This window comes from Felis catus, chromosome D4, assembly GCF_018350175.1.
Source record: "Felis catus isolate Fca126 chromosome D4, F.catus_Fca126_mat1.0, whole genome shotgun sequence".
NCBI lineage: Eukaryota > Metazoa > Chordata > Mammalia > Carnivora > Felidae > Felis > Felis catus.
Window position 1 is genome coordinate 18,410,783 of NC_058380.1, and position 13,114 is coordinate 18,423,896.

Below are 13,114 nucleotides of genomic sequence, written 5' to 3' on the forward strand. Positions count from 1 at the left end.
ATTTTTGAGAGACAGGTGAGCGGGAGAGGGGCAGAGAGAGAGGGAGACACAGAATCCTAAGCAGGCTCCAGGCTCCGAGCTGTCAGCACAGAGCCCGATGTGGGTCTTGAACCCACAAACCGCAACATCATGACTTGAGCCGGAGTCTGATGCTTAACCAACTGAGCCAATCTAGGTAGAAATTTTAAAGAGTTTAGGGGAAAATCAACGCACAGTAAATGTTAGCTATCAATGCAATTATTAATTCTAAAAAGGCTAACAGAAATATTTGACATGCTTAAGGTAAATGAAATAGGAACGAAACGTTTACATGACAGAAAGGCGTGATTTGTTTCATTTGCTCTTCAGAGAACAAAAAGTATATTGTCAGGCAAACCAAAGACTTCTGATCCCCACCAGGCAGAATGTCAATGCAAGAAAGTAACTATGGGTACCAAACCCAGAACTGGATTGCTAGAAGTTCCGTGTTACATGACCTTTTAGTTTGTTTGGTGGGGGGGAAGGGACTACCATAGGGGGATACGGCAGTGTTAGGTACTATTCTAATTGATCCACTACTAATAAAATAAGAAAGTGAATTACCCAGCAGAGGACCTGGCTATGATAAGTACTTAAGTAATGTTCGTTCCTATTCTTAAAATGAAGGGCATTTCATTTCCTCACCATGGCTGTTGGGGGCGGTGGGAGGGCAGTGGGGAAGGGAAAAGGGGAAGAAGGAAATTTGTCTGTATCTTTCTTTAAGTGAAAAGCCTGCCAAATTCTTCAGAATTATGAGCAGTGATGAAATAATTTCTGGAGGAGACTAAGGGTGGGGGTGGGCATCAGGAAGGTGTGACTTTGCAGGGTCACTGACTGGCAGAGGCTCCCCAAAAGCGTCAGTGCGTTTCCCAAAGCCAAGACGTGCCAGACGCTGTCAGGGAAGAACGGGGGGCTTTCGGGCGGGTTGTACCTTGGGTGTCCAGGTTGAAGGCTAAACACGGGGGGTCTTGCCTTTGTGAGGTGCGAGCTCATTAGGAGTTCCCCTCTCGGATGGAAAAGGCAACTGCTGACCGCTGCAGAAAGGGGAGCTAAATGTTGTGGAACAGACACGGTAATTATCCTAAAAAAAATCTATCCTATGATCCGTTTTAAAAGTCAGCAGCTGGGGAATGCCTGGCCGGAGCGGCCGATTGAGCATCCGATTCTTGATTTCGGCTCAGGTCATGGTCTCAGTGTTCAGGCCAGGATCTTAGGATTTGTGAGATCGAGTCTCGAGTCGGGCTCTGAGCTGACAACACAGAGTCTGCTTGGGATTCCCTCTCTCTCTCTCTCTCTCTCTCTCTGCCCCTCCCTCCCTCTCAAAATAAATAAATCAACACTTAAAAAAAAAAGTCAGCAGCTGATATGTAAGTTGATTAAGTCCCGAAGCCAACCACAGAAATCTTTAAAATATTTAAGGGGCACTTCACTAAAGGGGGAAGTGGGACACTGTTTTCACCAATGATGTTCTTTTTGTCTTGCAGGATGTTCTCTCAGACAGCACCAGGGCAAAAGAGCCCTAACTCAGAATCACCCGGGCACTTGAGGAAACGTATTATTTTATCCATTGCACTGAAGCAGTTACAATTACTTAAAAAAAAAAAAAAAGAATTACGGCTTAAATGCAAGAAGTAGCATCCTGATCATTATATAGACAAATAGGGTGTGATAGCCGTCAAATTCTCCAGGGGAGTTTTATGCTTTGAGAGCCCAAGACATTCAAATCATCGTTTAATAAATTAAGGTTAAAAAAAAGAATAAAAAAGGTCTTTGAAGATATACATTGTCAACTGCTACCTGAGCTGATGGGGTAAGAGACGACTAAGTAAGTAGAACAGTTTTACTTCTCGGGACAGACTGGTAGAGGCCAAGTTGAACAGGCACACCTGCTCTTCTCCAGGAGGCCGAGAGAAGTAGGTAACATCACTTTAAGAAAAGTGAAAGGGGGGGCGCCTGGGTGGCGCAGTCGGTTGAGCATCCGACTTCAGCCAGGTCACGATCTCGCGGTCTGTGAGTTCGAGCCCCGCGTCGGGCTCTGGGCTGATGGCTCAGAGCCTGGAGCCTGTTTCCGATTCTGTGTCTCCCTCTCTCTGCCCCTCCCCCGTTCATGCTCTGTCTCTCTCTGTCCCAAAAATAAATAAACGTTGAAAAAAAAATTTTTTTTAAAAAGCAAAGTGAAAGGGGATAAGAATCTCCTGGGGGAACGGCTACCAGAAGAAGTATAAGGACACTAAAAATAGGTAATTATAGTCTTAAATTTCAAAAGAAGGGGAAAGATGGATTTTGCAACATCTGAAAAGGTACATATCCTTCTTATGAAATGGATGCCCGTGTCCCCCCCGCCCCAAATTCACCTGTTGAAACCCTACTCCCGCATCGCATGTGACGGACGGTGGAGGTGGGGCTTTGGGGAAATAATTAAGAGGAGATGAAGTCATTAGGGTGGAGCCCTAATGAGTGGAATTAATGCCCTTCTTTTTTTATTGTTATTATTTATTTATTTTAGAGAGAGAAAGAGCAGCAGGAGAGAAGGGCGGGGGGGGGGTGGTGGAGAAAGAGAGAGAGAGAGAGAGAGAGAGAGAGAGAGAGAGAGAGAGAGAGAAAATCTCAAGCAGGCTCCATGCTCCGTGCAAAGCCTGACACTGGGCTCGATCCCACACCCTGGGATCATGACCTGAGCTGAAATCAAGAGTTGGAAGCTCAACTGACTGACTGCCCAGGTGCCCTGGAATTAGTGCCCTTCTAGAAGGACCCCGGAAAATCTCTCTTGCTCTTTTCCACCACCGTGTGAGGACACAATGAGAAGCTGGCAGTCTGCAACCAAGGAGAGGACTCTCATCGGAACGTGACCTTCCTAGCACCCTGGTTTCAGATTTCCAGCCTCCAAAGCGGTGAGAAATTTCTGTCATTTATAAGCCACCTAATCTGTGGGAATCTGTTGTAGCCCCAACTAAGATACTCCCAAGCTAAATTTATGACATGTCCCCTGGAAAAGGAAGCAGCAAACACCAGAGGTTATCAGTTTCATTCAAGGCAAACTGTGTTGGAACAACTTGGCAGAGTGCATTCTCCCACGCGGAGACAGAACAAAATCAACTAGACAAGTAAACAGAAGACAGGGCAGTGGGAAGTACGGGGTTCTTAACCTTGGGAATACTGACACTTCGGGCTGGATAATCCTTTGCTCTGTGGTGTAGGCTGTGTAGCAGCATCCGAGGCCTTTGCCCATTAGATGACAGCAGCATCTGCCCCAGTGTGACAATCCAAAATGTCTCCAGACATTGCCACGTGTCCCTGGAGGTGGGGAGATGGGGAGGCAAAATCGCCCCTCGTTGAGAACCTCTGCGTAGAATAACTTGGCCGTACACATTCTGCCATTGGAGGCAAAGTAGTTATAGAAGAAAGAGCTCTCCGGGGAGGGATGAAGGATAAGAATAAGCCAGCCATGTCAAGAGAGTTCTAGACAGAGAGTACCGCTGGCACCAAATCACTAAATTGGAAATGGTCTGGTGTGCAAGCCTCAGGGTTGAGGGAGAGAGTGCTCTTACTGATCAGAAGTGTAAGCAGTGACTAGGACACATAGGGCCTTATAGGCTTGTAGTAAAGAATCGGAATTATATTCCAAAATAAATAAGAGAACACTGGAGGGTTTTAAGAAAGAGGGTAGTGAAAGGAAGATATTTACATTTGAAAGGTCTCACTCAAGCCAGTCATCGGAGTATGGATTATAGGTCCAGGTTGATTGATAGGAGGAGATGGGAGTGTAGTTGAAGGATCCATCTGGGCCGACCAGGGCAAGGCCGCCATGTAAGGTTGAGTAGAGTGTTTGTGTACTGGACTGATAGAGCACTGGGGCTTGGGGAGGTCACTATACTCAGCCAGATTGTTATAATAAGTGGAGAAGGAGGTCATGTCCAATAATGCTAGTTGAAAGATCCAGGTCTGACAAGTAATTCCAATCTTCAATTTCTGTCTTGGACTGGAATCGTTCGTGAACAGTAGGGGAACGTAAGTATTATGGCACTGTATGAACTTGTAGCTCAATTATGGAGATGCTGGCAGAAGCAAATAGTCATTGGTGCTCAGGGGCTAAAGCGGGGACCTCTGAGATAAATACAAAGACCATGAAACATACTGAGGGGAAGAAAACCATCAGTTATCGAGAAAAAAAATAGATGAAAGCAGAATTTGATAAAGTGGCAAACAAACAAAAAACAAAAGGAAAACAATAAAGATCAAATCTCGTTATCAGAAAACAAACCCATCTCTGGGGCACCAGGTGGCTCAGTCGGTTAAACGTCCGACTTCAGCTCAAGTCATGATCTTACCATCCATGAGTTCGAGCCTCGCGTCAGGCTCTGTGCTGACAGCTCAGAGCCTGGAGACTGGTTCAGATTCTGTGTCTCCCTCTCTCTCTGCCCCTCTCCCGCTCACGCTCTTTCTCAAGCTCTCAGTAAATAAATATTAAAAAAAAAAGAAAATGAACCCATCTCTAGAAAGACTGAACAAGAAAAAAAAGAGAGAGAAGATACAAATAAATAATATTAGGAATAAAAGAACGTAGCTGCAGATGGAAAAAAGAATACATGAACAACTTTATTACGAAGATTTGGAAAACTGACGAAATGGACAATTTTCCAGAAAAATATTAAACAGAAAAGTTGACACAGGAAGAATTAGAAAACCTGAATAGTCCAGTAATCACCAAGAAATAAAATTACCAGTAAAAAAAAATCTATCCCTCCAACTAAGCAACAGACACAGATGATTCTATAAATACTGCTCAATCCTCATGTATTAGATGACCCCCCTGGATTATACAAGTTCTTCCAAAGAAGAGAAAAAAGAGGGAAGTTTCCCTCGTTTGTTTTATGGTGCCATAAAGCATATAACTTTGATTCCCAAACTAGACAAGAGCCGGATGATGGAGGAAAAGCCCAGGCCAATGTCATTTATGAAAATCTAAATGATTTTGAATGGCAGAAGGAGACTAGATTCTCCACTAAGGTTTCCAAGATTCCCTCATCTAAATGACTTTGCTCTCCCCCTTCAATTAATATTTGACTCGAAGCCACAACTTTATGAGTATCAACGCTGTTTGCAGCAATGCAGGAAATAAAGATGTACGCACCATGACCACAGCCTCTAGTGGCTTCCATCCAGGCGCATGAATAGGAAAGACTCTGATAAATACAACAAGAGGCAGAATGTGAGGAAGGCCACAAAACAGGTGCGAAGCCTAGGACGATTCAGGAGAGAAAGGGTTTCCTTCTGTTTGAAAAGCCTGGAGAATGTTTTAGGAGGGAAATGGCATCTTGGTCTAGGTCTTAAGTGAAAAGAAGAATTTCAATGTGCAGGAAATAGGATGGAGGAAGAGCAAGGACTTCAAAAAGGTGCTAAGGGCAAAGAAGCAAGGAAAAAAAAAGAAGTCTTGTCAGAAGAACCATGAACAGGATATATGCATTTAATGACATTAATAGATATGTAAAAATCCACCACTAGGGGTGCCTGGGTGGCTCAGTCGGTTGAGCATCTGACTTGGTCTCAGGTCATGATCTCATGGTTTGTGAGTCTGAGCCCCCTGTCGAGCTCTGTGCTGACAGCTCAGAGCCTGGAGCCTGCTTCCGATTCTGTGTCTCCCTCTCTCTCTGCCCCTCCGCCGGTCATGCTCTGTCTCTGTCTCTCTCTCTCAAAAATAAATAAACATTAAAAAAAAAAAATCCATTCATTTTTTCTATTCATTCGATAGGGGCGAATGATACATTTGTGAAATGTGAGCTTTCAAGGAGGCAACTCAAAAGGATAAACGCGATCAGTTATATAAGTGCTATTAATTAAAGGAAGTCACATTCCTTAACAGTCAGGATGGAGACTGGATTGGATTTGCTCACAAGAGCACAGGTATTCCCCGATTAGGAAATCATGCTCTCAACAACATCCTTGCCATAGAGAGGAGTTTCACTGGGCTGACTTAACGTCTTCCATCAGCATGAGCCAATGGCATACAACAAAAAAATACATAGGATAGAGAGACTTCACGGTATCCTCTGTGACATGGGGCAAGTGTATAGTTTTCTGCTGGCTTGAACTTAACCCTGGGCAGAGTCGGGGACTTGTGTAGAAGCATAGGCGTTACGTGTTTTTCACTCAATCTTCCGGTTGATCAACATTTTGAGATAGTTTATGGGAGTGAATTAAAAATTTTACTGCCTGGCCATTACCTAGCACCAAACTTGCGTATGGTGACCATTAAAAGAAGCCCCATCCCTTAACCAACAGTTAAAATGGAGGGGAGGCAGCATCCCAGTCTCGTCCACTGGCACAGCGTGGATTTCCACAAAGTGTGACCCAACCCTGGGGTGACTTTTGACAGCCCTGGTTCTAAAAGAACTCTCACGTGGATCTTGGAAACAGATCGTCCAACGCGCTGGGGGGATCGTTAACTATCCTGTAGGTTAACATTAGCTCAGTCCGCTCTTCAGGAGCTGAGGTTCCATTGCTTTCTAATGAAGCCAGCTGTAGTGAGTAACATCTGTTTGCTTCTTCAGCTTCACCCTCTTACTTTCCCCGTCCTGCTCTCTGTCCCAGGAGGCTCTCTCCCCCCTCTGAGTTCCACTTGGTTTTAGGGGCCCCGGTGGGAGATCAGCGGGAGGAAAGTGGAGAGGTCAGGGTGCGCACTCCATGCACTCGTCTGGCTTCTTCCCTGGCTGGCTGTGCCCCTCCACACGAGGCCTCTCTGCTCTTCTCAGGGAAATGGAAATTCCTGTTCTCCCTTCTGATAATCACCCTCCCCTTCCACCCCCTGCCCCCCAGGCCTCAGATAACAGCTATACTGTTTCTCTTCCCGAGCTACTACACCCTTCCTTGTGAATTCCTGCTTCTGTCTTTGCAAATACTCCCTTTATTAAATATTTCTCGACTTATCCTCATTTGAATGTGTCATCGCTCTCCTGCTGGGTCCCTGACAGACAAACATATCCTGCTTTTGAACGCCATGACTTCTCGTCTTCCTCAAACGCCATCAGTTTTCCTGGGAGTCTTTTTTTTTTTTTCCTGACTTTAGTTCTGACATTTCACCATTCCAGCTGGAGAAATACCTTGGATTCTTCCTCAGACTAGAAGCCAACACAACACGAAAGGGGTCCTCTGTGGGTGTTCCTCCCACGGACAGCTGACTTGCTCTATCCACCTCTTCTTGGCGTTCAGGGCTTTCTCTTGCTATAACAATCCTTTACCACAAGATACCACATCTAGAAAGAGCTGGGAAGACTCAGATGCACCTCGAAGGGTTTTGATTCTCTCACCTCCCTCTGGCCTCTGGCCACACGAGTTGGCCTGCAAACCACAGATGGGGAGAAGCTCACTGATACACAGGGACCGTCACTAATCTGCTGTGGTGTGAGATACATGTCCAGGCATGAAAAGGGCTCAGTAGGTCGCATGACAGTGTGAAGAGTCAGAGGCGAGTTTGGATTCAGTTATTCTCCAAATCACACTCTGAGAATTCTGCCCATTAAACTTGAGGTACCCCTCCATGGGACAATGGTAGGAGGAAGAGATGCATTCACCTACAGAATTACATAAAAAAAAAAAAAAAATGATTGTTTCAGCCTCTGTGTCTTACAAGCACTAGGCTGGAAGGGAGAAGACGTAACTTCCAGTCCCTGTTTTCCCACTTTCTCATTTCTGGATGACATTAACAGCTCATTTGCTGAGTTGGTTTGTTTATCTATGAAGCTGGGATAATAAAACTGGCCCTATTTGTCTCAAATGGCAGTTGTGCGAGCAGATTTATTTGAAGTCTGCTCTGGGTAGGGCTGGCCAGAGGTGGAGAGGTAGGAGGGGCTGGCGGAGAGACTTGGAAAAAAAAAAAAAAAAAGCAAAATTTTTTGGGTTTTTTTGCCCCAAAAGGAAGGGGCGCCTGGGTGGCTCAGTTGGTTAAGCGTCCGACTTCAGCTCAGGTCATGATCTCAAGGCTTGTGAGTTCCAGCCCCGCGTCAGGCTCTGTGCTGACAGCTCAGAGCCTGGACCCTGCTCTGAATTCTGTGTCTCCCTCTCTCTCTGCCCCTCCCCAGCTCACACTCTGTCTCTCTCTCCCTCAAAAATAAATAAACATGAAAAAAAATTTTTTTTTTAAGGAGACGAAGGCCTGAATTGAAGCGCAGATTTAAAGAACTTTTAATGATACTTAATTGCCACCAAACATAACACACCAAGTGATCAAATAGAATCACGAAAATAAACGAACGCAGACTCAGTGCCAAGCTTGGTCTTCCAGGGTTGGTTCGGGGCAAAGCCACGTAACCGCGAATAAACAAGGCAACGCTGTAGTTGATGGAATATCGGCTTCCCTCGGAGAAAGGGCAAATATGTGCAGCTGGGCATCAGCCTGTCCAAACAGCAAGACCCAGAGAGGGGGTAGCATGTGCTCAAAGAGCCTGATTCTTCTGAGCGCCCAAACGTATCATTACCCAACACTGAAAGAGTCACGTTATTTCTTTACCTGTTTTTTAAAAAAATTTTTTTTGTTTTTATTTTCAGCATTCACCTGGGGGTAAGACCCCATGTACTAATTCCTCAATCATAAGTCCTAGACAGAAAAAGTCCGGGTTTAGAAGGTCTCGTGAAAACCGTATAAGGATTTAATGGTGTCATGGGGAAGAAAAAAAAAAAAGGCCGTTACTAATGCAAAAAGAAAGAATGCACAGAGATGACCATAAGAAGCAGGTTGTGTGGATATGACGTCTATTGTGTTTGAAGGTCATTTTTACTTTAGGGAGTACCAAATAACTCACCTCCCGGAGCGAGACGACAAGCTACAGCTCCACAAATACAAGGAGCAGGTTCTTTCTAAATACCTTTTCAAAAGCACATGCGCCAGATCCCCCCTCGCTCACCTCTCCTCTGCCTCTCCCTGCCCTGCGGCCCTCCCCTCTGCATGTATCTACAAGAGACCAGGCACATAGAGTCTGTTTTCTTACTGATCTTGGAAATTATTTCCTTTTATCAGCCTGCACAGCTCTTTCCTTACCCCAAGACCCAAGGATCGATATTTGTCTATCGATCATCCCATTGTTACAGAATTCAGATGGTGGTGAGTTTACGAAGGTTGACGGTTTCATGCTCCTTTAGCATGTTGTTCAGGCTTTTGAATATAACCCACAATCATTAATATTACGTGCCAACTTGGCTAGGCTACCTACGGTGCCCGGTTATTTGGTCAAACGCCAGTCCAGATAATACTGTGAAGGTATTTTTTTTAGATGTGATTAACACTGAAATCAGCAGACTTTGAATAAGGCAGATTCAGCAGACTTTGAATAAGGCAGATTATTCAGAGAATGTGGGTGGGCCTTATCTAGTCAGTTGAAGACCTGAGGAGCAAAGTCTGAAGTTTCTCCAAAAAGAGGGAACTCTCTTCAAGTCTGCAACAGAGAGACCCTGCCTACGTTTCCGGCCTGCTGTCCTGCAGAATTCAGACTCCAGACTGCAACCACTCTTGCTTGAGGTTCTAGCCTGCTGGCCTGTCTGTCCTCCATATTTCGGACTTGCCAGTCCCTAAACCTTGGTGAGTCGATTCCGATTCCTTGAAATGCTTTTCCCTCTGTCTCTCTCTCGATCGATAGAGAGATATCTCTTCTTGCTCCTATTGGTTCTGTTTTGCTGGAGAAACCTGACTCGTACATAATCACGTTGCCCTTTTTTTCACATGACACCCTTGCAACCCTGCCTTCTTTAAAATAAACACATAAATGGCTCTTCATTTTAAGAAAACTGTGTTTGTTGCAGACGACTGTGCCGATGTTCTCTGGGACCACATCGGGAAGATCAGGCATACCCATCCCTGTCTCGGGAATCGCTGTGCGATTCTGAGCTGGCGGCTGTACTGCTCGAGCGTGACCGGGGTGTTGGCAAAGTCTCTGGGAAGAGGGAAGACTGGGCCTGGGAACCAGAACACGGTGCTGAAAATCTCAAGGGAGAGTTTCCCTCCCACACTCATAACAAGTTTTGTTAACAAGAGGCAGTCAGGGGAGTACAAGGAGAAAAGCCACCTCCTAAAGCTTCCTCGCGTTTTGACAATGTGGCTTGCCGCTCTCAGAACGGTGTGGGAGCTGAGTGAGGGGGTGCAGCTGCGGGAGGGGAGGGCTAGAAGCCAGTTTGTGGCTGATACGTCATGTTGCATACACTATCAGCTCACTTCTGTGGTTTTTTTTTAATATTTATTTTTGAGAGAGAGAGAGAGAGAGAGCAGGGGAGGGGTAGAGAGAGAAAGAGGGACAGAGGATCCCAAGCAGGCTCCGCACTGTCAGCACAGAGCCCGAGGTAGGGCTCGAACTCACGAACCATGAAATCATGACCTGAGCTGAAGTCAGACACTTAACAGGCTGAGCCACGTAGGCACCCAATTTTGAAAACCCAATTTTTTTTTTTTAGGACAGTCTTGATCCTGTCCTATGATCAAATTCTGTGTCAGATGTTTCCAGATTTTTAGTTGGAAAAATAGGACTATCTTATATTGCTTCTGGGATTACCTTCCTGTGTCCATGGTTTCCTTCCCCTCACTCTTTCTAGCCAACTTGGCTGACCTCTCACCCTCTTCTTTGCCTTTCCAGATTATGACCTTCCTTTAACACCTGTCCCGAATTACACCTCTTATGGCCACAGTATGACTTTGCTGGGCCTTAGGCACTGTTACCTTCATGAGCTCCTTCCTTCAGTGAAAAAAATCCAAAACTTTTATTTTACACCTGCATTGGTAGAAAAAACTATAATCCACACAGGAGTATAGTCATTTTTTTCTTTAGGTTTTAAAAGCATTTCAGAGTCTCGCAGGGGCCCTTTAACGTATCGAGCATTTCAGGGTTTTGCAGGGGCCCTTTAACATATCGGAGCCCCTGGACAGTCTGCCTCCTGATGCTGTTGGATAACAGGCCACCCCTTATTCCTCCTCCACGAAAGCACCCTGTATAAATGCCTCTCCTCTTTTAATTCTGACAGAGAGAGACGGAGTGAGAGTGGGGGAGGAGCAGAGAGAAAGGGGGACCCAGAATCTGAAGCAGGCTCCAGGTTCTGAAATGTCAGCACAGAGCCCAGCGCGGGGCTCGAACCCACAAACTGTGAGATCATGACCTGAGCCGAAGTCAGATGCCTAACCGACGGAGCCACCCAGGCGCCCCGATGCCTCCCCCCTCTTAGTTTACTAGCATTGGCACACAGCCTGGACACAGAAGGATTTAAATTCAAATGCCAGCTTCTTCACTTTCTAACTGGAAACCACAGCAAGTGATTCAACTTTCCAAACATCAGTTTCCTTCCTTGTGTGATTCCTGGTAATAGACAGGTAATAGACAGGGCTCGGTGCTCCATGACAAGTGCTCGTGATACATATTTATACATGTGTTGGTCATTAACTATCTTGATTTACATGTTACACTATTAGCCGCCTCTTCACCTGTGTTTAATTCCCTTAGTAAACTGTCACCTCCCATTGGGAGTAAGCTTTAGCGCAGGGGTTCTCCGACTTAAGCGTGCGGCAGAATCACCTGTGTTAAGGCACTGATGGCTGGACCCCACCTCAACTTCTTGGTTCAGGAAGAGCCTGGAGTGGGCTCAGTAATTCGGATTCCTAACGAGCGCCAGGTGATTCTGAGGCTGCTGGGTTTATTTTTTGACTTCAGTAGTCGCTACCCCCAACGTGGGACTTGAACTCATGACCCCGAGATCAAGAGTCGAATGCTCTACTAAGTCAGGCAGGCACCCAGAAGCTGCCGATTTTAGGACCCTACTTAGAGAATCACTGTTTTAGACAACTCTGCACCCTCTCAAAACCTAGCACAGAGGGGAAGCTTTTAAATACATTGAGAGTTAATTATTTATGCAAAAGGTAATACAAATGCCAGCAGGAGATCCTGCCCCCCTCCCCCGGTCGTGAGAAAATGTTCATTACTGCAGGGGCTGAGCAGAAGACTATGAGCCAAGAAACTGTATTGAAAGAAAGGGGGGGTATGGTAACACCGAACAGGGTCATCTGCGGGGTTGCGGGGACACGTGCAAAACGCAGACGAGATGCCAACCACAGCTCAGCCAAGGCCAGGCTGAGTTCTTAGCTCAATCTAGAACAATGCCAGCAGGGCTGCTGGGATGCATCTGCTACTCTCTTTCAGATAACAGATCTGGGGTCTCTCGGGAAGGAAATAGCTTGACAGGGAGAAAGAAAGATGAGGCCAACTGAAGAGGTCTGGGTTTCCGAAGCTGCACTTGAAGATCAGCTTTTAACTCTTTGTGGCACTTTCCCAACCCTTACTCTATACCCCTGCTGTTCCTTCTTGTTTTTTGTATTCCTTTCATGGGGAAATGTCGTTTGTGAACACCACAGCTCTCCCGGACACAGTCTGTTTACACACAAAGTAAGTTCACACAAATGGAAACTTGAAGAAAGCCTTGAGATCCTCCAGCCCAACCCACCAATTTTATGCATGACGAAATCTGAGCGTAGGGTTAATCCTAAAATACATAACCAGTCATGGCAGAGCCAGGCTGGAATCTGGATTCTTCGACTCACAGTGAGTACATGGTATGCATAGTTCTTTATGCTCCCTAAATGAGTAGGAAAAAGATACCTTCTTTTCCACTGTATTTTAATTTTTTTTAAATGTATATTCATTTTTGAAAGACAGAGAGAGAGAGCACAAGCAGGGGTGGGGCAGAGAGACAGGGGGACACAGAATCTGAAACAGGCTCCAGGCTCTGAGCTGTCAGCCCAGAGCCCGAAGCGGGGCTCGAACTCACGAATCGTGAGATCATGACCTGAGCCGAGGTCGGACCCTCAACCGACTGAGCCACCCAGGCGCCCCTCCACTGTATTTTTAAAGAGGAAAGATGACCTTCCGCTTTACTGGTCACATTTTCCCTTTTGTCCCTGGGAGCAAGAGGGCTTTATCGGGACAAATGAAAAGAAATGAACGACCCTCATTGGTATCAACAGGGCCTTGGAGCTTGAGGACAGAGATCACATCCTGTTCCCTGCTATATATCCACCAGCTACCCAGAACCTCGCACGAAGCAGAGGCTCAGACACCATATGATGAATGAATGA

General features: G+C 45.9%; 1 protein-coding gene across 9 annotated transcripts in view; it reads right to left on the reverse strand.

Annotated features, from left to right (window-relative positions):
* Positions 1–13,114, reverse strand: part of PRUNE2 (prune homolog 2 with BCH domain) — a 276,216-nt gene that overhangs the window by 65,810 nt on the left and 197,292 nt on the right. The gene's annotated exons all lie outside the window — the stretch shown is intronic.